Genomic DNA, 25,610 nt, shown 5'->3' on the forward strand with positions numbered 1-25,610 from the left:
AAAGAGAGAAAGAAAGAAAGAAAGAAAGAAAGAAAGAAAGAAAGAAAGAAAGAAAGAAAGAGGAAGGGAGGAAGAAAGGAAGGAGAGTAGGAAGGAAGGAAGGGAAGGAGGAAGGAAGGAAGGAGCTTAACTATTACTAAATGGACAGCTTAGTCCTCACCATGGCGTCTGGCTAAGCCAGGCGGGACAAGCAGCAGCTGCTCCTCTCTGGTTACAGTCAGCACTCTTCACCACATCAGCGCCTGTAAGCAGTGCAGCAAAGTTACTCCTCAGGCAGGTGGGACTTGGAAAAAAATCAGTTGGCAGCTCAGGAAACTCAAAAGTTCACGTTGTCAGGTGACTGCAGTCCACCATGTCGCCCAGGCCAGCCATTCCCCTGGCCGCTAAAAATCAGCTACCTGGGAAAACGTCATCATTCTTCACGGCCCTCAGAGCTGCATCATTCATGGTCAGGATCGTTGCCCAGAGGAATAAATACATCAAACTCCCCACCTGTGACTGAAGCTAGACTTGGTGAGGTAGAAACCCTAGCCCAGAGGCCAGGGGTGGGCGCCGGGATAAGCGCACATGTTACATTGCTCAAGGACCCGGGTTCAAGCCCTCCCAGTCCTCACTTGTAGGGGGAAATTTTCATGAGTGGTGAAGCAAGTCTGCAGGTGTCTCTCTGTCTTTCCTCTCTATCTCCCCCTTCCCTCTTGATAACTGGCTGTCTCTATTAAATAAATATAGTTCAAAAAATTTTAAAACTTTTTTTATATTTATTTATTTTCCCTTTTGCTGCCCTTGTTTTTCATTGTTGCTATAGTTATTGTTGTTGCTACTGATGTCGTTGTTGTTGGATAGGACAGAGAGAAATGGAGAGAGGAGGGGAAGGCAGAGAGGGGGAGAGAAAGACAGACACCTGCAGACCTGCTTCATCACTTATGAAGCGACTCCCCTGCAGGTGGGGAGCTGGGGGCTCGAACAGGGATCCTTGAGCAGGTCCTTGCGCTTGGCGCCACGTGCGCTTAACCCACTGTGCTACTGCCCAACTCTCTAGTTTAAAAATGTTAATAAGAAGAAAGGAACACTAGTCCTCTCTCTTTCTCCCCTCAGCTGGTTCTGCTCTCTCGCTGGCCACCTTCTGTTGGAAGTGTGTAGGTGTGAGCTTCCTCCTCTGCCAGCCGAAGCCACTGATCCACACAGCCACTATGGCTATTCTCATCCTTACTGTCTCACCTCACTCATTCTGCAGGGTGCAGCGTGAACCAGAGGGGAATTTAGACAAAATTCATGTGGAACCTCCCCAAAGAATACATCACCCCCACATGGCACCCCAAAGATAATCATTTATAAGTGCTCTGAGACACTCTGATGATAACATATTTATAAAGTGCACACAGATTAAGCCTGCACTCCTTATCTTCATTAATGAAAAACACGAAGTCATTAATTCAAAACTGAACATAGTCAAGACCCCATGACTTGCCTGAGGACGGTTACAGACTGTTTTGGAGGGCGGACAGTGGTGCATGCAGCTGAGCAGTGAAGCAGGTCTGCAGGTGGCTCTCTTTTGCCCTTTCTGTCTCCCTTTCATCTCTCAATTTCTCTCTGTCCTATCAAATAACAGAGAGAGAAAGAGAGAGAGAGAGAGAGGATGGCTGCCAGGAGTGGTGGATTTGTTGTGTAGGCACCAAGCCCCAGTGATAACCCCAGTGCAAGAAAATAAAAAATGTTTGGATTCAACTGTGATTTTCATGCCTGAGACTCTGAGGTCCCAGGTTCAACACCACCATAAGTCAGAGCTGAGCAGTGCTCTGGTGTATTTCTCTCTCATTAGACTAAATACATAAAAATTTAAAAAGTATTGGGGGTTGGGCAGTAGCGCACGAGGTTAGGCGCACATAGTGTGAAGCACAAGGACCGGCGTAAGGATCCTGGTACAAGCTGCCGGCTCCCCACCTGCAGGGGCTTCACATCACAAGCTGTGAAGTAGGTCTGCAGGTGTCTATCTCAACTTCTCTCTGTCCTCTCCAACAACAATAACAGCAACAATGGAAAAAAGATGGCCACCAAGAGCAGTGGATTGAGCCCTAGTGATAACCCTGGAGGCAAAGGGAAAAAAAAGGAAAGAAAATTGAAAAATAAAAAAAAACGGTTGTAGTATGTTCAGATAGTAATCAGATATGTGTTCAGGTCCATTAGAACTAGTTTTCATTCCCCAAGACCCTGGGGTAGAGGGATGGACAGCAAGTGGTATAATTCAGCATTCTGCACACAAGGGAGATAGGAATTGGCAGGTCGAGGATCTATCACACAACAAAGCCTGCATATTGATCCAGACCTTATCACATTTATCATGGCGCAAGCATGTTCAGGAGGTGTCCTTTAACAATAGTGAGAAAGTCAAAATGAGAAGGATGAATACTGGGTGATCTCACTCAGAGGAAGAACTTAAAATCTCAGGCAAAAATGACTAAAGTCATGGGCCTCTTGGACCATACCTAAAACAGACTTCCTAGCTTCTTCCCACCTGAAGACCCCTGATTTCATCTGCTCTATTCCTACCTTTGGGTTCCTGTTTATTAAACCATTTGTCCTGCTTTATATCTTACTGCCATTCAGCCACCGAGCTGCAGACTCAACTATGATACCCTCCTGACTTCCCCAGGCAGACAACCTCACCAATGTATCCTGGAATCCCACCTCTCCAGAGCCCTACCCCACTAGTGAAAGAGAAACAAGCTGGGGGTATGAATCCACCTGACAACACCCATGTCCAGTGGAGAAGCTCGACCGGACCTGCCAATATACGCGGATATCTTCGCCCACCCTGTCCAACGCTTGACATCTCGTCACCCAATCTGGTCTCCTACGCCTACACTGAACTTCTCTGTTCCAGACTCTTGGAAACAGAGTTGGCAGTCAGCTGAGGTAAAGAACAAACACCTCATCACAGACCCCTGCGAGCGTCAACCCGGCTTTGACCTAGCACGTTATGATTGGGCCCTCCTCAATCGCTATCGAACAGGCCATGGCCGGTGCGCCGCTATGTTCCATCGCTGGGGAGCCAGAGACGACCCGAACTGCCCCTGCGGCTACAGACAGACTGTGACCCACATAGTCAACGACTGCCCCCTCTCCAGATTCAAAGGAGGTCTCGAAACTTTACATCAGGCTCAACCTGATGCTGTGGACTGGCTACGGAAGAAGGGCAAACTCTAGAAGAAGAAGTGGAGAAGCAATTCTAGAAGCCAGACCTTCCACCTTCTGCACCCCATGAAGATCTTTGGTCCAGACTCCCAGAAGGATAAAGAATAGAGAAGCTTCCAATGGAGGGGATGGGACACAGAACTCTGGTGGTGGGAACTATATGGGATTGTAGGCCTGATGTCTTAAATATTGTTAGTCATTATTAAATCACTATAATAAAAACTTTTTAAAAAGAAAAAAAAAATGAGGACAGAAAGGAAAAAGCACAACGTGAATCTTGGACTGGGTTTTGGTGTATCGCACCAAAGCAAAGGACTCTGAGTAGGGTGGGGGATGAGTTTGTGAGTCCCGGTACAAGATGGTGGAATCTGGGGAGGTAGAGGGTGAGTGGGAGAATACTGTGCCCACATACCTGTCAGAGGGAGAGGAGAGACTGTATCCATGTGTCAATAGCTCTTCTGTAACCCATTAAGCTCCCAAATAAAGGAAAAAACACAAGTGGCTTCACATTAGAACTTCTTTATGTAGCTGCTATTTACTACACTTCAATGTTTTCACTACGTGCTGAGTTGTATTCAATGTCAGGGGCTGGCAAGTTGCATGCAGTTCAGGAGCCAAAACCAAGCTGCTGTCTATTCTTGTGAAAAAGAAACGTGCCTCGAAATGAAGGCATGCCCATTTCCGCCATGTTGTCCACGGCCGCTGTCAGACTGAAATAGATATAAAGAGATCAGGGGGTCTTCAATGCCTAAAATATTTGCCCCCAGACCCTTTCTAGAAAGTTTGTCAATTTCTGTCTGAGGTACTTTGTAATCCCTAGCTCATGTAACGTTTATAGCAGTCTCACCAGGTATACTGCATTATCAGAAGCAATCATCCACACAGCAAATTAAAAATATTTTAATGATAAATTGTTAAAGTGAGGAGAGAGTTGAAGAATTCACAGTATCAGTGTCCAAAGGAAATAGAAGTCATGTCATGTCAAGAAGGAAGACTAGTACATTATATGGTGCTTAAGAGAGGTATTTCTAGAAGAGGACTCAAGAAAGGTTGAAAAATGAGCAAAGTATTCATTTAAAAGATCAAGAAAGTTGAATGTTCATCTTATTGATTCCCTGGAATGTTTATTAGGAAGCAAATATAATAGTTAAGATAATAATTCCATAAGTCCTTCCACAGAGTAAAAGAAAAGGCCTAAATCTATAAATCTGAAAGGATTTTTAACCACAAAGGAAATTGACCTAAAATTATTAACTGTGAAATGTGTCCTCATAAGCCCATCAGACCTCAAAGACCAAGGGAAAACAAAACAAACAAACCCAAAACAACAACCCAGGGCCTCTGGGAGAAAAGAGAGAGGAAGAGAGAGAGAATAACTTACAAAGACAGGGAAAAAAATTAAATTGGCCTCAAACCTCATAAAGAAGTAACTGACAAAGCAAGACAAAGGTAAAACAGCATTTTAAGGGATCATAAAGAGAGGAAGTACAAGCTAAGGACATTATTTCCATCCCAGATATTTTCTAAGTTTTAAGGGTATTGGGGGAAAAAAAAAAAACAGTTCTGAAGGTATCAGAGCAAATAAAATGCTACATGCAATATTTCTATGAAGGATAAGTTTTGGGGGTCAGGTGGTGGCACACCTGGTTGAGCGCACATGTTACAATGCTCAAGGATCCAGGTTCAAGGCCCCAGTCCCTATCTGTAAGGGGAAAGCTTTGCAAACAGTGAAGGTGGTCTGCAGGTGTCTCTCTCTCTTATCTCCCCTACCCTCTAGATTTCTGGCTGCCTCTATCCAATAAATAAAGATTAAAAAATTAAGGATAAGTTTTGTCCAATCAAAAAATAATAATAATATTAAAAGACTAGCAGACTTCTCAGTAGAACTTGCACTGGGAATTCTATATATTCAATTTTAGAAGTTAAAAAAAATAGTGAATCAGGGAGTTGGGTGGTAGTGCAGCGAGCGGGTTAAGTGCACGTAGTGACCAGTGTAAGGATCCCGGTTCGAGCCCCCGGCTCCCCACCACAGGGGAGTCACTTCATAAGCGGTGAAGCAGGTCTGCAGGTGCCTGTCTTTCTCTCCCCTTCTGTGTCTTCCCCTCCTCTCTCCATTTCTCTCTGTCCTATCCAACAACAATGACATTAGTAACAACAATAACTACAACGAGGCAACAAAAGGAAATAAATAAATAAATAAATATTTTAAAAATAGTGAATCATGGGATAAATAATGTGTTTGTGCTACACATTTTTACACAAAGCCCCAACACAAATATAAATAAATAAAAATACATCTACACTCCCTGTTTGGCAATGCAACTAAGATGAAACCAAAAGGAGATTGAAGTGTGCAGGGTGAGTGAGGGTCTACTGTTGGTTCAGTCTTAACCCAGACACATCCAGTGAAGTGGAATAAAACTTCATGTTGGAATCAGAAGACCAGGTTTAAATGGGGGCCCATGAACTCACTAACTGCATATTACTAGTGCCCATATGCTCAGACTGGCCCTCTTTCAACTGGGTATAGTAAAGCATTTTCAGCAGCCAGGCAGTGGTGCACCCAGTTAAACACACCTATCACCAAGCAGAAGGGCCTGGTTCAAGCCTCCGCTCTCATCTGCAAGGGGAACTCTTCACAAGCAGTGAAGCAGTAGGTCTGCAGATGTCTCTCTCCCTCTCTGTCTCCCCCTTCCCTCTCAGTTTTTCTCTGTCCTGTCACATAGAATAGAAAGGAAAAAATGACCACTGGGAGCAGTGGATTCGTAGTGCTGGCCTCAAACCCCAGCGATAACCCTGGAAGCAAAACACACAGACAAACACAGCGCTTTCATCACTGTGAAGTGTAAGTAAGATGCTCTGCACACAAGCACCTAAGAGCTCATATGCCTGTTGCACCAGAGCAAAGGATTCTGGGAGAGGAAGTGAAAGGGCTGGGCTGGAGGGGCTCTGGAGTCCTAGTGCATGATGGGGGAAAAGGATCTAGGTTAGGGGTGAGAGAGTTTTGTACCCACCTATCATGGAGAGGTGAAAAGTTGTACCTAAGTATCAACAACTGGATTTTAAATCTTAACCTCCCAATAAAGTAGGGAAAAGATTCTAAAAACAAAAACAAAACCTCATATGTTGGTCTGCTTCTAAATTCTGCTTCTAAGACCCCATCTGTTGCATTGCTTGAGGCTGTGGTCTATTTACATAATCATTGTTTTCATTGGTTTAATCCCCACAGGTTCCAAGCGCTATTTTCCTTCTCCTCACCCCCTATCCTACCTACTTCCTCTTCCTGACACTTCCGCCTCAGGGGACATAAAAGACAGGGCTTTTGAATGAAGAAAGATTAGAAGAGATTAGATTGTTGAATTGCATCCCCGCTCGCTTGTCAATAAAGATTGAACTGTGTTCCCAGCTCAGCCATGAGTCCCTGGTCATCTGTCTCTCCCGCCCGCGAAGCTAGCCAGGCATAATGCTGCCATATGCCAGCCCTGTTCGGACGCCATTTGCCAGCCTAGCTTTGTGCCATGTGCGCTTAACCCGCTGTACTACCACCGGACCCCTGTTCCTTTCTTTCTCTCTCTCTCTCTTTCTCTCTCTCTCTCTTTCTCTTTTTTCTTCTTCTCCAGAGCACTGCTCAGCTCTGGCTTATGATGCGAGGGCTTGAACCTGGCTATTGTGGGGCCTGGGTGGCAGTGGTGCACCTGGTTGAGTGCACAAGGACTCAGGTTCAAGCCCCTAGTCCCCACCTGCAAGGGGGAGGCTTCACAAACAGTGAAACAGTACTCTAAGTCTCCCTTCCTTCCCGCTCAATCTCTCTCAGTCTTTAGCCAAACTAAATTAAAGATGAATAAATTTTATAAATATTCTTTTTTTTTCAAATATTCTTTTAAAATGGGAGATCTATTGTGTCACCACTGGTGCTCTCTCCCCAGCCTGGGAGCCAATAGTGTCATCTTGCCAGCTACTAGTACTCCAGCAGATCTGCATATTTCAGGAGACCTTAAAAGTTCTTCATGGGGGTCGTGCAGTAGCGCAGCAGGTTAAGTGCACATGGCGCAAAGCACAAGGACCAGTGTAAGGATCCTGGTTAGAGCTGCCAGCTCCCCACTGCAGGGGAGTCACTTCACAGGCGTTGAAGCAGGTCTGCAAGTGTCTATCTTTCTCTCCACCTCTCTGTCTTCCCCTCCTCTACCTCTATCCATTTCTCTCTGTCCTATACAACAATGATGAATTAATAACAACAAGAATAATAACTACAACAATGATAAAACAAAAAGAGCAAATATACATACATACATATATATATATACATATATATACATATATATATACATATATATATATATATACATATATATACATACATATATATATATATACCCTCCAGGAGCAGTGGATTCATGGGCACCGAGCCCCAGCAATAACTCTGGAGGAAAAAAGTATTTTTTTTTTTTAATTTAAAAAAAAGTTCTTTATAACTCAGAGTACTGGGCTCCACCTCCAGTGTTGCCGACCCAGGAGCTCTATTTAGCACACAATGCATAGCTAATAACAAGACACCTAGTGTTCCTCACTGTAAATGCCATATAGTCACTGTCAAAGGTTGCTTCTTTTGTTTTGTTGTTCTTTTTTATTTAAAAAATTAATCTTTATTTATTGGATAGAGAGAGCCAGAAATCGAGAGGGAAAGAGGAGACAGGAAGAGAGACAGAGAGACACCTGCAGACCTGCTTCACCACTTGCAAAGCTTTCCCCCTACAGGCGGGGATTGGGAACTCAAACCTGGGTCCTTGCACATTGTAACATGTGCACTCAACTAGGTGTGCCACCACCGGGCCCCAGTTTGTTGTTGTTGTTGTATTTTCTTACCACCCTCTAGTTGTGTTTCAAACCTGACTTGACAAAACCAGGCTGTGAATAAAGACTTACTACTATTTAATTGGAGGGAAAAAGAAATAGAATGAGGGGAAGGAGAGAGGAAACTGCTGTGAGGAGGTTTTGGCAGTGAGGGTGAGTGAACCCAGGCCACAGTTTCTCCAGTCTGACTTTCCCCGTGTCCCTCAAGTCCCTTCACTGGCGCTGCCCTGCCAGCCTCACTGTGTATGAGCTAATCACCTTTCCTTGAACTGAGAGGGGCAGGATCCCTCTCCTGCGCTGGGAAGATGAGTGAGGCAGAGACTGAAAAGTGCAGAAGGAAAGTCTTGGGACAAGTCCTCCTGCTGGAGCCCCCAGAGGCACTGGTCTTCTCTTGGTCCCTCAGGAGCGCCCTGAGTTCAGGAAGTCACCCTCGAGTTCCTGGAGAGGATCCAGCTCCCCTCAGGGTGGGATGGGGCTGGGGGACAATGAAACCAGGTTTTATTGTCTGCCTCACAGGCCTAACCTCCTAGACACCTGGGCCCTGGGAAAATGGAATGGAAAGGAATGACTCGAACTTGGTCCAGTCATAAGAACAGCAGCAGACAGATTTCACTCAGGGGCCCTCTACAAAATACTCAAACTGGCTCACTTAATGGTGTTTATTTTGGTCAATACCAGGCTCCCCCATGATCTGAGGCCTCAGTCAAGGAATCTTTGGATTTCCAGAGATATGATGGGCCTAGACCTCTAACACATCCCTCTCTCTACCATCACTGGTCACTTCCATGAGGACCTTCACCATAAGCCCTCTTGTGGGCCTCTATAGGACCTCGCCCTCAATGTGGAGAGGCAATGGTAGGGACTGCCCCACTCTCCAAAGGGAGGCTGAGTCATCCTACTCTGCCCCTCAAGGAAGACGGGTCCTGCAATGAGTGCAGCCTAGAATGTTCCCAGCTGTGACCACGGAATGTGAGCTCAGACTGACAGGATGCAGAGGTCACACAGGCACTGGAGCTTGTGTATTAACAAACAGACACAGGGTTTATAGTAAGCAGGATTTCTATACTTGTACCATATTTGGGAGCTACTCTCTGCCCTGATCCAGCTTTCTAGCTCTATTCCCAGCTGTGACACCATCTTTCCAGACAATACTTTTAGCCCACCTGCGTGTTAGCGGTTAGGCTCAGGCAAAAATTAGTTAAGTCATGGGCCCCTTGGAATATACCTAAAATAGACTTCCTAGATTCTTCCAACATGAAGACCCCAAATTTTGGTTGCGAATTACTAAGCAATTTGTTCTGCTTTGTATCTTAGTGCTTTTCAGCCACCACGTTGCAGATGCTACCATGACGCCAACCTGACTTCCCCGGGCAGACAACTCCACCAATGTGTCCTGGAACCCCACGTCCCCAGAGCCCTGCCCCACTAAGGAAAGATAGAAATAGACTGAGGGTATGGCTCAACCTGCCAATACCCATGTCCAGCAGAGAAGCAAATACAGAAACCAGACCTCCCTTCTTCTGCACCCCATAAAGAATCTTGGTCCATACTCCCAGAAGGATAAAGAACAGGGAAGCTTCCAATGGAGGGGATGGGATATGGAATTCTGGTGGTGGGAACTGTATGGAATTGCACCCCTCTTAATAAATATATATTTTTAAATGTGTGCATAGGAAAATAATAATGATTCACTTAACCTGTCATTCCACAATCAAAACTAAGCAAAGCAGTATGTGGGCAAGAGCAAGTGGTCCTATTAAAGGTGTTTGCACCTTTTGAAGGAGCAAAGCATTTCTCAACATTAAAGTTCTTAACATGACAAATGAACATGTCCTGTGCTTGCTGTTTCTACTGGGCTTTTCACAGGTAATAATGCGTTTCGGAATTGTTTCTGTGTCTTGTCTTCATAACAGCAATCATACAGAAATCAATCTCACAGAAGTATGCAGACACAACGATGAGAAATGATTATTATAGTCATCATAGCAAGCTTAGGAGTCACTAACTTTAACTTAGGAGTCTAACTTTAACTTAAAATGAAGACACCAGGCTTTGTTTTTCAAACTCACTATAAGCCTTCAGCAATCACCACTTCCACCAACAACTTGTCCTACAAAGTTGGAACTAACATGAAATCCTGTCTCAACAAAAGGGACAGAGTTTAGCCAATATATTTCCAATGTAAGGATGGAAAAATAAACGCATTTTAATGGGACTTAAAATGCATAGACTGTCAGAACCCAGAGTGTTTGGTTATAAATTGCTGTATCTTTGAACTTTCAAAAGCATGACCTCTTTGCTAATTGTTCTTAAAATAACAGAGTATGTCATAACAATCTATGAAACTCTGTTTTTCCAAGTTTTTCAGCCTTTTTTTCCTGTCCTTTGATCTCACCTGCCCTTGATGGTGAGGCTGCTCTTCTTCCCGGCATGAAAGTAGCAGGTGATTATAACACCAAAGCTTTCGGACAGCTCAGCCAACCCAGCTGGCCAGTTCCCCTCTTCAAAAAGGCGTGGGCTTAATGGTTTTCTTTTCTCACAAAGACCTCGTATTTGTTCTGTAGGGCCACTTTCTTTCTCGATGACGTCTCAATATGCCCTGTGTGCTTCCTCTTCCTTGTTATCACCTGAAGAGAATAATCCAAAACTTTGAGTGCAATTATCATCCACTACTTGATTCCCAATTTTTACCATATCTCCTGGCGCGTTGTTCATTCCAGCTAACTTTTTTTTTTTTCCATAGCAAGACCCTGTCAGATAAAGAGTCACTACATTTACTTTCCTCCTGCCTCAGGCTCCCTCCCTGATCTAGGTAACTGTTCCAGAAACTTCTCTCTCTCTCTCTCTGTTTTTAGGATTGTATTTATTTATGAGAAATGATAGGAGAGAGAGAAAGAGCCAGACATCATTCTAGTACATGTGCTGCTGGGGATTGAATTCAGGACCTCATGCTTGAGAGCCCGTGCCTTATCCACTGGGCCACCTCCCAGACCACCAGAAACTTCTCTTTCCACCGCACCTTGAACACCAGAGATAACTTCACACAGAACTAACTCTGAAACATCACTGGCAACTTTGTAATCCACTGTGGTTTTACATAGTTCTGGGATAACTGTTGGCAGATAACTGAAAGAAATTCTTCTTCATTGTTCAGATTCTACATATGTGAAAATAATTGTGGCATTAGTGATATTTGTGCATAATTCAAGTGCAATAAAAGGGACTGGGAAGATCAAAAGAATGTCTTCAGCACTTAACAAAATGCTGTCCCATTTACTAACCTGTTTCATTTATTGTCTGTCTCTCCCAGTAGAATGTCAATACTCTTTTCACACCTGGAAGACATTAAGGTCCAGCCAAAAACAGTGAACTTTGCCCCTACCTACTTCATCTGCCTTGAGCTCTGTCTCCTGGGCCCAAACTCATGTGAGATTCCAGGTCGAGGGGGCCGGGTGGTGGCGCACCTGGTTGAGCACACATGTTACAATTCACAAGGACCTGGGCTCAAGCCCCCAGTCCCCACCTGCAGGGGGAAAGCTTTGCAAGTAGTAAAGTAGTGCTGTAGGCATCTCTCTGTCTCTCTCCCTATCTCCCCCTTCCCTTTCTGTTTCTGTCTTTATCCAATAAATAAATGAAGATAATGAAAATTGTAAATAAATAAAAAAAAATTTTGTAAGTTCCTGGTCAAATAAAAAAGACCTTGGGGCTGGGCAGTGGTACATTCAGTAGCACCTGGTCCCACCTGCAGGGGGAAGCTTCACAGACAGTGAACCAGGGCGACAGATGTCTCTCTTTCTCTCTTCCTCTCTAACTTGCCCTTCCCTCTCAATGTCTCTGTGTCTCTATGCAAAAATAAATTAAATTTTACATATATATTTAAAAACCCTTAAGTTTTCTCCCTGTCCTCTTTTATCTCACTCGGGGTCAGATCTTGAGCTGGAACCAGGCAATAAAACAAGACTCCTTAGTGCCTCCTGTCAGGAAGACAAAAGACAGGCCCCCTTTTTCCCAGTGAGGGTCACCAGGGACCAAAGGTCCTTCCTTCTCCTCCAGTCAAAGCACAGAAAATCTCCAACCTGTTATCTCTAACAGACCCAAGAGATATGGCTTCCTTATCAAGGGTCAAGAAGGGTGTTGTGATGTGCTGTGCGCCCCCTACAGGTCATGTCTGCAACGGAGCTGAGAAGAGCTGGTCATCTGCTGGGACTTCCTTCAGCAGATGGATTGAGGGGGGGGGTGTCTTTTGCTTTTTGTCTCCAGGTCCTACACCACCTCCTTCTGAGCGGAGAAGCTGAGCACCCCCCTCTTTTGAGTCACCGTTCTTTGCTTGGGGTTTCTTTGTCACAGCGGCCTAGACAGTGCAACCACGCTTAGACTGTCGTACCTGCACTAGAAAATGCCAGTGACTGCTGGGGCTTTGGAGCATCACAGAGTGTTAGAGCCATGGTTTGCATCGACTTGAAATAACCTTTAAAAATGCTAATGTGCTATTGTTAGTTATTTTTTAATGAAGTGTTAAGCTTCTATCAAGTCTCTGGAGATGGGACGGAGAGGCAAGAAAAGTTGAATGTTAGAGGAAAAGGACTTGGATGGTTGCAGTTTCAACTACTCAAAAATAATATTTAAACCTAGAATGTGAGGGGGGCCTTGAAGATAGCTCACCCTGCAAAGTGTATACATCATCATGCACAGGGGCCCGGACTCTGACCCTGGCACCACATGGGAGTACCATGGAGGCCACAGGGGAAACTCCACACATGGTGGAGCAGTACTTTGGTGTTTCCGCTCTCTCTGGATCTCGCCTCTCTGAAATTTAAGAAGGGGAAGAAAATTTATTTTAGTTGACCTGGAGCTGTGTGGAACCACACATGTGCACACCCAAACACCACTCACACAAAAAAGTTTGTCACTGACCTAAAACATAGTCAGGAACGTAGCTCTGCTGGAAGAGGCCGAGACTCGCATGTCTGAGTCCCCTGGCTTGATCCCCAGCTCACGTACCAGAGTGGCACTCTGCCCTTCCTCTCGCGTGAAGCTCTTTATCTCATGTGAAATAAAGTCTTTACATCCTGACTGACACTGGCCAGTGAAAGAGCTCACTTGGAGAGGATGCTGCTTTGCCATGTGTGCGACCCAGGTGAGAGCCTGGCCCCCACTGCACTGAAGGAAGCTTTGGTGCTGTGGTGTCTCTCTGTCTCTGTCTCTCTCCTGCCTCTGTCTAAAAACAAAATCAATAATATCTAAATCTAAAAAAAAAAAAAAAATTGAGCTTGTCTAGAATAGAGATGACTACAGTCTCACGTGTTAGCCCTTCCTCTGGGATGAATGAACTCCAGCCTCTTTGGGTGTACTTGTCCACAGTGATACAGTGGGGGGAAAGGCAGCATCTTTAAGGCCATGTCACCAAACCCATGAAGGCCTAGAGCTTCCCCAGTGGCTAAGGGGTCTATCTCCATGGTCATGGACCCAGCAGCACTTGGAGCACTGGGCTGCATCCTATAAAGGTCGCCCACGGTCAAGTGACGGCTGGCTGGGGGCCCTCACCAGGCTGCTGCTGGCCGTCCGCCTTCCCTCCTCAGCACCAGGGCCAATATCTCACCTCATCTGGGAGGGCAGATTAAGTCATCACCTCTGCGGCCAGCCACGCTCCTCCTGAAATAAAAATTTTACGACATTAGCTTGGAGGAGGATCGCTTAGCCCTGGAGACTGCTTCCACTGTGACCTTGAGCTTTTATCACTGAGGAGCCAGAGTCAGATCTCCCAGGCAAGATTGATGAATAAATAATTAAGCTTGAAAATAAAATCAGTGCCAATCTGCCAGTCCTCTCCACTGCAGGGAAGAGTCTGCTGTGGGTGTCACTCTCTCCTGAGGGGACATGGCAGGCTTGATTGTCACCGTGGCTTCATTTTTCCAGGGACAACTTTCATCAGGCAGGAAAGGAAAGAGGAGGAGAGGCAGGAGGGGGACAGGGAAGGACACAATAGCATCGAAGTGTCTGCTAGTGTGCTGAGGGCTGAGATAGCATTAAAATAAGAGGTGGGGGAAGTGAGTTGGGGAGATAGCTCAGTGGTTATGCAACCGACTTCCATGCCTGAAGTTCCAAGGTCCCAGGTTCAATCCACCACCATGTGTCAGAGCTGAACAGAGTCTTGCTGCTGCTGCTGCTGCTGCTGCTGCTAACAACAGTAACAGTAATATTATTATTAATAATAATAATAATAGCTTTAAGACGGAGCTGGGAAACGGCTCGGTGGGGTGGGCTACACACCTTAACGATGCATGAGGCCCTGGATTTGGTCCTGAGAGCACCATGGAATAGGGCCAGGGGAGCTCCACGGATGGTGGAACCATGCTGTGGAGTCTTTCCTTTCTCTCTTTTCTGTCCGTGTCTCCCTCTACCTCTAAATATATAGAACTTTAAAACTCCACCATGGAGGCTTCTCTGCAGACCTCTGCATGTAAAAGACTGTCTATTCACTCCCTGGTATATATATCATGTGTGGGTCTGACCTGAGCTCCATGTCCCCCTGCCCTGTGTCATCCTGGATCCTCAGGGTGTGTCCAGCTCACGCACACACAGCGGAAGCAGCCATGACGGCACACCCCATTCCCTCACCCCCTCCAGCTTTCCCAACATGACAGAATGGACAGTGGCCAACCAGGACTCCCACCTTCTTCCCAGGTGAATGACCAAGTGGGGTCCTTCAGAGGAGACCCTGGGATTCCAACAGCCCCCCACTCAGAAGTGAGAAGTCCCTGTGAATGGGAACTAGGCAGAGGCAAGAGGCTGGGAAGGGCCTTGCCAGGGGCTTGGGCTTCAGTATAATTCGATCTATTCGTTTTCTTCAGAAAGTACAGGTCTGGAATGAGATCATCAGAGCCAAATACCCTACAGCTGCCACCTTGATTCTCTCCATCATTTTGTCCTTGAACTTGTGCTTATAAGTCAAGTGCAGGGGGATGGAGGAGTCAGGGGCTGGGACATTGCCTTCCATGCAGCGCTAGATCCAGCCGCCTCTCCCTCTTCCTTCTCTGCTCTTGGATCAGATCCAACACCCTCCCCAACCCAAGCTGGTTTTCACAGGAAATCACTCCTGAGTTAGTTCACCAGAGCTACCAGAACCAAGCTCCACAGCTGTGTTTGGGGGTTTGTGGAAATGTGGGGTTGCGAGGGGGGGGGGGCTGAGAACATCAGAACCTCACTGTCTCAGACTTGGAAGCAGAAAGAGAAGGTCCAAGATCATTGCTTCCTTGTGAGGGAGAATGTGTGAGGGAGAAGGGGCTCCCTGGCATCTAGACGTGCCTGCAGTGTTTACCTTCCTCCCTGCATATGTCAGCATCCAAACCCCCTCCACAAGGGCCCTCCTCCCCCAGCCTGGCATCATCCACTTGACGAATGACACCTGAAACAGCCCTCTCCCCAAAGGCCACATTCTGAGAAGCTGGGCACTAGAACTTCAACACATGCAGGGGGACATAGTCCAGCCCATAACAGTACCCATGAACCAAGCACTAGAAGCCTCAGCCACAGCTGGTGAGAGAGAGAACAATGGTTAGCTCAAAATTCACATGAAAGATAGACAATCTCTGACTAGGGGGTGGGAGGGGGATATTTGAGGTCCTTTGGTTAGAGAATTCAGTTGGGATTTAGAACAGAGGGTTGAAGGGAAGAGAGCAAATGAGAGAGGGGCCAGTGGAGCTCATGCCTTGCCAGGTATGAGGCCTGGGTTCAAGACCCAGCACCACATGGTATGCCAGGTGCTGTGGTGTGCCTCTCACTCTGTCTGAAATAAAATGAATGAAGTAAAATGAACAGAATCAAGGTAGCAGCTGCAGGGACCCAACTGCCTCATTTGGGTCCTGTGTTTTCTGAAGAAAACTCTGCATGTGCAGAGAGGAGTGGCCGAGCTGAGGAGAGGCATTCTGAGCTTCATCAAAGGTCTGGAACAGTCTGTAGGCCAGAAGAAGTATGATCGGTGTCAAAAGGTTGCCGGCCCCCACCTCCAACTACATAACACTTTCCAAACACACACACACACACACACACACACACACTACTGCAGAATATCTCAACTCTAACCTACTCTCCCTTTGGTTAACACAAGGCAGCTTCTCCTCCAAAGCAAGTTCATCCCAGGAGGAGCCCTGGGTTCAAGACCCAGCACCACATGGGTATGCCAGGGGGCACCAGGGAAAGCTCTAGTGCTGTGGTATGCCTCTCACTCTCTCTGAAATAAAATGAATGAAGTAAAATGAATGGAATCAAGGTGGCAGCTGCAGGGCCCTGACTGCCTCATTCGGGTCCTGTGTTTTCTGAAGAAAATTACTGCACCCACGCCTGAGCCCACAAACCCTCACCCTGTGACGCAGAAGCCAGCAGCTCCTTCCTACAAGCCTGGGCTTAGCAGCCTGGTGAACGCGGACTAAGAAGTTGCAGTGGCCACAACCTTTTGGGAAGGCAGCCATCAGCTCAATGTTTCAAATACAACAAGGCGCATTGTAAGGTCGCCGAGCATGGTAACTAACACCCACAGAAAATGCAGAGGAGGACTTGAGCCCCACTTCAAAGCCCCAGGTCTTATCACCCATGGAGCCCAGCACCTGTGATCCTTGGGACACTCCTGCTCCCGGCGCTGCGCTGCGCTGTGGTCACTCCCTAACTGCGGGGTACTGGGGGACAGTGGGCATTTTTGCAGCCAACATGTCCTTAGCAATGGCTCTCAGCTGTCAACCGGTTTGCAGGTTTTACAAGTTCATTACCGCCTCTGTTCTCATTCCCTGGGCCTGTTCATTTCATGAATATGTAAGGAGCAATTTGCATCTTACAGTGGCTATTGGGGCAAGGAAGTAACAAGGTCAAGACAGAAAGATTTAGGAGAGGGAGCCGGGCAGTGATGCACGTGGTTAAGCGTACACAGTACTAAGCATAAGAACCTACACAAGGATCCGGGTTCGGGCACTTGCTTCCCACCTGCAGGGAGGATGCTTCACAAGTGGTGAAGCAGCTCTGCAGGTGTCTCTCTTTCTCTCTTCCTCTATATCTCCCCCTCCTCTCTCAATTTCTCTCTGTCCTAGCCAATAAAATGGAAAAAAAAAATGGCGTCCAGGAGCAGTGGATTCATAGTGCCAGCACTGAGCCCCAGCAATAACTCTGGAGGCCAAAAAACAGATTGACGAGAGAAAGTTCCCACAATGTCAGCAAATGTTGTCCCAGAGCCCCTCATATGACCTCTCTTCTCATTCCTTAAGAGCTTCCTGATGGAAGCATAGCCATCCTCACATGACAAAAACAGAAACCAAGGTAGACACAAGTTCCTGCCACAGTGAGCCTGTGGGTCCCATGTTAACCATGTCTACATCCATCTGTTGATATCCATGTCTCCGTCTAGCTTTCCTCTATCTATTCATCATCTATCTCTACACCTGTCCCTCTACATATTTATACCTACCTATCTTTTTAGAGATCTATTCTCTATCCATCTATCTCTACATCTCCTATATAACTATGTATATGCATATCTATATCGTTTTTACATTTTTTTATTTATTTTCCCTTTTGTTGTCCTTGTTTTTTTTATTGTTGTCATAGTTATTATTGTTGCTGTTGATGTCGTCGTTGTTGGATAGGACAGAGAGAAATGGAGAGAGGCGGAGAGGACAGAGAGGGGGAGAGAAAAACAGACACCTGCAGACCTGCTTCACCGCCTGTGAAGCGACTCCCCTGCAGGTGGGGAGCTGGAGGCTCAAACGCCGGTCCTTGCGCTTCACACCACGTGCACTTAACCCGCTGAGCTACCGCCCAGCTCCCTATATATGTCTTCATCTGTCTCTCCGTCTATGTTTTCTATATCCCTATCCATCCATCCACCCATCTCTCCACTGATGGACTGAGGCGCTGTCTTTCCTGCTCTGTTGCCCACTGTGCCCCCACTCTCAGCACGGGGCGACCCCCTTCCCCCACATAGCCACATGGCTAGAGGACGTTTTTCAGCCCTGGTACTGAGGTGAATCAGGGTTCTTAGCACTCGAGTTCTGGAATCAATCAAACATTTTAATCAGTGATGAAAACTGCAAGAAGCTGTCAGTGGACTCCGGCCCAGCCAAACAACCTTGCCCATGCCTCATGGCTTCTAATAAGGCAATAATAACACCTTGCTCCCTGTGCCCCCAGCGAGTCCTTCCTAAAGACCCACATCTGTGAGAGAACTAACTTTGTGATGCCCTGAGCTAATGCAGTCCCAGAATCCCTCACTTTATTGCACCAATTCTCTGGGACAGGGTTTTCCAGATGAGAAGGTATGAATAAATACATTCTTCGCTATGCAGAACACCATGCAGATGGTGTTGTGTGTCCTGCAGGTGTGATAGTGCCCAGGGCGGGGGGTGGGGGGGGTGGGGAGGTTAGTTAAAGATGAGTTAAAGCAAGGTGCAACGGTAATTTTTAATTCATCAGCTAAGGAGTCACAGCACATTCTCCACTTATTTCTGTGGCCAGGATTAATATACCTTGTCCCAGTTACCAGTCAATGCTCATCTAAAGAACAAGTAGGCCTGTTTCAAAGTTCACTGTGGGACTATGTGAAAGCCTGGTAGAGCTCAGGGAAAATTCCCCCCATCCTCGGATGAAGGTCTGGAAGGACACCCTGCTACTTAGCCTCTCTCCATAGAGATGAGCCAAGAGGGAAAAGTCTCCCTGATTCAGTTTTCCCTTGTTAGACTCCCAGCTCACAAGAAAACCCACACCCTCTCTCACTTAGTTCCCCCCTGCTGTCAGCCAAATGTTTGCCTGCTTTAGGATTCACTCACTCAAAGTTCACACATCCACTTCACCTTTTGATCACAAAGGAAGAGCACATCCTGTCACACACTCCTAACACCAGACAAGTGAAAAGCCCCCAAAATCTTATTTCCTGGTGCTCTTTGATGTCCTTAATTTACATCAAGCCTTGTTCTTCCTTCTCTATCTCACCTTACTGGTTCAACCCTATTCTTCTCTCAAATGCCTTTGGATAATTAAATGCCTGCATCAGGAGACTGTTTTGATCTTTATGTATCAACTCTTGTCATACCAGCCCCCTATCATAGGGGCATGCTGACCTTTAAGAAACCTGTGAATTCTGATGTATGTGAAAACTTTGTTCTTTGTTTAACCTTCTATATTAACCCAAACCCATCCCCAATAAACGAGTGTTAGTACCAGAATTCTCCCGAGTTCCCTTTCTTTATCACGCAGTCCCTAGAGCTGGTGACAGGGCCTTGGTAAGCTTACCTTCCTGGCTGGAGCCATTCCACGTGAGCCCCAGCAGTTCACACCCCACGTGGGTGATTTCAGTGGCTGATAAATTAATGAGTCCTTCCAAACAGTAACTATCTATACTCTGGGACTCTTAGGAACACATGTAATATAGAGGCTCCATCAGGTCATTTCACTCGTCAACTGCACTTTGAAGAAAGAGGGCTTTCTGGCACACCTGGTTGAGCGCACATGTTACAATGTACAAGGACCCAGGTTAGAGCCCCTGGTCCCCACCTGCAGAGGGAAAGTTTTGCAAGTGGTGAAGCAGAGCTGCAGGTGTCTCTCTTTCTCTCTCCCTCTCTACCTCCCCCTACCCTCTTGATTTCTGGCTGTCTCTATCCAATAAATAAAGATAATTTTAAGGGGGGGCCTTTCCTCTCCTGGGCCTGTGATTGGGTAAGAAACTCATCAGAGGAAAGGGACAGAGGAATTCATTTTTTAATATCTGATTGAAGGGGTGGTGGGGCCAGGCAGTGGCACACCTGGCTAGGCACACACAGTACCATGTGCAAGGACCCAGGTTCAAAGCCCCTGGTCCCCACTTGCAGGGGGAAAGCTTCATAAATTGTGGAGTAGAACTGCACTATCTCTCTGTCTCTCTCCCTCTCAACCTCCCCCCTCTCAATTTCTCTGTCTCTATCCAATAATAAATAAAATAAAAACTAATTGAGGGGGTACACTTGGTTAAATACACACATTACCAAGCACAAGGACTCAGGTTCAAGCCACCAGTCCCCACCTGCAATGGAGCAGTGAAGCAGGGCTGCAGATACCTCTCTGTCACTTTCCTCCTCCATCTCCCCTTCCTCTCTCAATTTCTCCATCGTATGCAATAAAAAAGTAAATAAATTTAAACTAAATACATAAATGTCTGATTGAGCCCTTCATGACAAGAAGGGAATAAGATCTGAGACCCCAGAGCCATCTCCCATGCCACTCATGATGGTCCCCAGTGTTCCCCGTGTTATGCCCACTCCCTCCAAAATGGCACTGAATTCTGCCAAACGCTAATGACAACCATCACTCCCCAGAGAGACTTGGTGCTGGGTCTTGAACTCCCAGAATACAAGTACGGCCTTAGTGCTGCACACAGTAACTCACTGGCACATCCTGCAGGGTTCGTGGCTACTTTATTCAACACGGGTGTCACTTTATTGAGGAAAGGTTGCTTTACAGGTGTGTTGCTGCCACAGGGGTATTCTCCACATTTCCCCAAGACAGGTGTCAGTACAGCTCCCCCTCCACCACACCACCATCCTGTCCCACCACGGGGACTTGGGTTCCCCGACTTTCCCTTAGTGTCTCCCTCACTTCTCGGTTGCCCAAATCCCTGGAAGATCCACAGTGTTTTATCCTTTGCTTTCTTTCTTCGATCCTACCTGTGCGTGAGCCCATCTGGTATTCGTCCTTCTCCTTCTGGCTTATTTCAACTCCACATGGCTCCCTCTAGTCCCATGCACGTTACGGTAGAGAATATACTAGCATTTCTTCAGATGCTGTAGCATTGCATTGTGTCATCTAGGTCACAGCTTCTTTAAGTGCTCATCTGTTGTTGGGCACACGGGTTGTTTCCAAATGTCAGCCGTTGTGGACAGCACTGCTGAACACGGGTGTGCGAAGGTCTCTCTGGACGAGTGTTTTTGTGTCGTCGGGATTGCTGCCGGGGAGAGGAACTGCTGGGTCATATGGATGGTGGTTGGTTCACGCTGTGCTGTGCACACCTCCAGCTCTGCTTCCATTCAGTCCACGCCATCTGCTGCTCAGCACTGCCACCTCGGCAGGGCATCTCCTGAGAGACTGTCACCATGCTGAAGTGGTGCCCTCTCCCCGGAGAAGTGCTCTCAGGAGAACATTTAGTACTTGTTCCTGAATCAGATGGGCCTCATTTACCGCAAAGGGCATGCTGGGTAGCCATACCTCGGCAGGCTCCGCCGTCCGCCAGGCTGTTGGAGGCGAGCTTGGGACAGTCTCCAGCACTCTGCTTCCCAGCCCCTTCAGCTCTAGGAAAGCACACAAACCTGGTCGGCATAGTCCTGGCCCACTGAATGTGTAAACAGCAGCAAAAGGAGAAGGTGTCATGCCACGCCCTTACAACCACTGCTCTCTAGTGAGCTCTTCTGTCTACACCACACAGCTTACCCATCCATCTGCTAGGCTTGCCTGGCACCTTGCTGGGCCCTGGCACATGGTCCCCAGTTATGTCAAGGAGCAAGGAGCCAGGACAGCTGTTTGGACAAGGTCTCACACTCACAAAGAAACTCAGATTCAGACTGGAGACATTTTGTCCAAATGAAGACCTGCAACAGTCACAAAAGTCACTATATGGCCAAAGGGCTTCACCACACAAATTTAGACCTGTACCAAAGTAAGAGTCAGAGGAAGAGACATTATAGAAGCAGAGCAACACTCTTTATGTGCGATGCCAAGTGCTGAACTCAGGACCTCATGCTTGAGAGCCCAGTGCTTAATCCACTGTGCCATCTCGTGGGCTATGAAACATGACTTCTTGATCTTATTTTAATTGGCAGTTTTTCATTTACCTGTTAGGTCTATGTTCTAGAGGAGGGATCCTATGTCCCTACCATAGTCCGGGGCTGACGGCACTCACAGTTTCCATTTTTATCCCTGGAGTCTCTCCCGGGGAGACCTGAGCCCAACAGCCAGCAGGGGAGGCCATCTGGAGAGGCCCACATGAAAGGGGATGGGGACAGGCCCACCTTCCAGCATGTCCCTTGGGTTATGACACTCAGGTAAGCATGTTCTAGAGCTTCCAGACTCAGCTGGCCACCAGTTGAGTGCTACCAAGTCACTCACGTCAGCACTCAAATCATGCAGAACAGAAGACTTGCCCCCCAAACTCAGCCTGAGTTCTTACCACATTATAAGCTACAGTATAATGGTGTTCTTACATGTTATTATTACATGTCAGTCGTCGGTCGTCGGTGGTGGTGGTGGTGGTGGTGGTGGTGGTGGTGGTGGTGGTGGTGGTGGTAGTGATGGTGTGTGTGTGTGTGTGTGTGTGTGTGTGTGTGTGTGTGTGTGTGTGTGTTGTGGGGGAGGGGTTATAGATCATAAACAACCAGAAAAGGATGAGTGTGAGCTTGTCCCTTGTGTCTGAGATTTTTGGGGACTGATCATGTCCCCTCAAAAGGTGACCTTCTTTGGAAACAGAGTCTTTGCTGATACAATGAAGGGAAGAATTCTACTGCTAAAACCTAGACCCAGAGATAGATGTCCTTGTTAGAGACCAGAAATGAAACATAGACATGCGGAGAAGATGGTGTAAGGACACACAGACTCTGGAGAGATGCAGCTACAGGCTAAGGAAGGTCAAGGGCTTCCAGGAGGCACCAGAAGCTAGGGAAGGACATGGACTAAGTCTCCCGTGCAAGATCCAGAAGAGGCATCACCCTGCTCAGACCTTGGTCCCAAACCTCCAGCTTCTAGGAATATGAGATAATATGTTTCCCTTGTTTTGTGACACTATGTTTACGTTCTGGCAGCCCCAGGGAACTAGGACTTTACTCTGTTTTCATAAGAGGACGCTCAGCCCAAAATGGGGGGGCTCCTCTCTCTCTCTGTGTGTTTCTCTCTCTCTCTCTCTCTCTCATAGTTTAGCTACTTCCACAATTTTTCTCCCAGAGGAGTTTTTAACTCTCTTCTCTTCTGAGAAGGCTTCCATCTTCACCTCTGACACATTTGTTTCAACAACTATTTTCTGACAAAGCCACCTTTGCCACATCACTCGAACAATTTGTCCTAACTTTCTAAACCCCACCTGCAAGTTGGGGTGGAATTTTTCTTTTAATTCATCATGTCCATGTTTACAAAAAATGACCACTTGGTGCGTTTATCATCACCTTCTCATTCTCCCACTCTCTTCCCTACCTCCTGCCTCCTCTCCCTCTCTTTGTAATGTGACTAAGAAAGCATCTTGGTGGTAGTTCTTTCATTCTGCTAACTTTGAATTTACCCGGGCCACCATCTCCTTGTTCCTGGCTATGCAACTCATCTAAAGCTCTGTGTCCCATCCCACCCCCCCTTACCCTCCAGCCACCTCTGTTCCAGGGCAAGACAAATATAGGACAGATTTCCTTCTGTCCAAAAATCAAACTTTCTATGGCTAAAAATAAGCATGTAAATGAACGTGTGTCCTGATTCCTACTGGCCCAGGCTTCCAGTCCTGGATCAGATGGCATTCCCTGTCACAGCGGGGACTCCTGCGCAAACTTCCAGTCTCACTAGGATTTTACCAAATGGAACTAGTGTGAGGGCTAGAAAAAAACTTGTAAATGGTCCTTTTCATCAGCAGAGGAGATTGTAAGATACCCTTTCATTAGAATAGGGGCACCGTTTTTTCCAGTCCCCCTTCCAGGAAGCCCTGTCAACAAACTTGAACTGCACACCAGGTTGCAGATGGCACCAGGCTTGTGGCTCTCCTCCCCTCTCCACACGCCTCTAAACTCTAAACGTAGTGAAACATTCTTTTGTCTCTAGATCAGACACGGGCTGAGACTCCAAGGCTCTGGAGAACATAAATATTTTCTTAGGAGAAAGAATTATAAGCTGATTGGCCCAGATGTTTGCATTGCTGGTATATATTTTTTAATTAATCCCACTGCAGACTGATCTCCAAAAATGATAAAAAGGCTACTGAGATGTGTTCCTTTTTCTCCCCCAACCCCGCCACCCTGAGATGATTTAAAAATCCCCAGAGCTCATGAAATAGCAAGGCCTATGTCATTATAACTAGCGGAAAGGAAATGACTGCACTATCTTCTTCCCCCAAAGTAGAGCCTGCCTCTCAAGGAGGCAAAGCTCAGGCCAGGTGGGCTCATGGCCAAAGAGGTCAAGGTTGGTCTTGGGTTTGAGCACCCAGAGGAATGTCCTAAAAAGATGGAGGTGGGGGGCGGGGAACACAGTAAGGTGGTACAGTGCATGTCCAGATGATATGCTTGAGGTTGAGCCTCATGAGGACAAGTCCATTGTCAGAGATAAGAACAAGCTGGGGAGGTCAGGAGCCAAGGAGATGGACAGATGGAACATTTGATGAGGGACAAGATGGAGACAAAGCCATCTGTCCTACCGTGAGAAGGGCAGGGTCCTAGTTCAGACACCGCTCCCACATTCTGTGCTAGGTTATGTGGAGTTATCTGAGGATGTGGAGCCCACCAAGAACAGAAGAGCCCGCCCCCTCTTTTTCCACATGAGGAAGAGAGAGACCCTCATATTTCTCCATGACTCCATCTCATTGGTACACTCCATGGGGTTCCTTCACCTTATTCCTTCTGAGGACAAGGGTCATGTAGAAGGCCCCATCTCTGCTCAGCGTATGAGGACCAACCTCCACTGGGCATCTTCATTCTGTTAACAGATGCATCAACCCCAGGTCTAAATCCTAAGGGACCCCCAGTCAGTCTACCTACAACAGGATCCTGCTGTTCAAGTGTCTAGAACTGGCGCTCTGACTTCTCTTTTGTTGCTCTCCTCTCTGGGGACGAAGTCCTTCATCTTGAATACAAATTACTTCCCAGAACTCAGAACCCATGAGTTGGTCTTGTGGGCAGTGAACCACCCAGGAGAGGTCAGAAAGACCATCAACCCTAAGACCCCATAATGACCTCAGGTGCACTACCTCTCAAGTCTATTTCCTGGTTCATGTTTGGTGGTGAGAAGAGACTGGAACCACATAGCCCTTCCCTAAAGTGAGTATTATTATCAAATTTCCCTGGTCTTCATCTATTTCTCCCTTTCATCTATCTTAATAAGAAACTACCCTTTGGGGCTGGGCAGTAGCTCAGTACATGGTACGGAATGCACAGACCGGCACAAGGATCCCAGTTCAAACCCCTGGCTCTCCACCCACAGGGGAGTCCCTTCACAAGTGGTGAAGCAGGTCTGCAGGTGTCTGTCTTTCTCTCCCCCTCTCTGTCTTCCCCTCCTCTCTCCATTTCTCTCTGTCCTATCCAACAACAACAACAGCAATAACAATAACAACAAGGGCAACAAAAATGGAAAATAATGGCCTCCAGGAGCAGTGAATTCGTAGTGCAAGTACCGAGCCCCAGCAATAACCCTGGAGGAAAAAGAGAGAAAAAAAGAAAGAAAGAAAGAAAGAAAGAAAGAAAGAAAGAAAGAAAGAAAGAAAGGAGGAAAGAAAGAAGAAACTACCCTTTACTGAGAACCATTTTGGGGTGAGGTAGTGTCCTGAGTTGCTTATATGTAATCTTTCCAACAGCACTCCAAGATTTGTAAAGAATGTTGTGTTT

At 46.8% G+C, this 25,610-nt stretch overlaps 1 long non-coding RNA gene across 3 annotated transcripts in view; it reads right to left on the reverse strand.

The window, feature by feature from the left end:
- Positions 1-25,610, reverse strand: part of LOC132534596 (uncharacterized) — a 129,578-nt gene that overhangs the window by 20,966 nt on the left and 83,002 nt on the right. For all 3 annotated transcript variants that reach the window (XR_009546303.1, XR_009546301.1, XR_009546302.1), the window contains exon 3: positions 10,439-10,670. This is a non-coding gene — a long non-coding RNA (uncharacterized LOC132534596). The remainder of the gene's footprint in view (positions 1-10,438; positions 10,671-25,610) is intronic.

This window comes from Erinaceus europaeus, chromosome 19, assembly GCF_950295315.1.
Source record: "Erinaceus europaeus chromosome 19, mEriEur2.1, whole genome shotgun sequence".
Lineage (NCBI taxonomy): Eukaryota > Metazoa > Chordata > Mammalia > Eulipotyphla > Erinaceidae > Erinaceus > Erinaceus europaeus.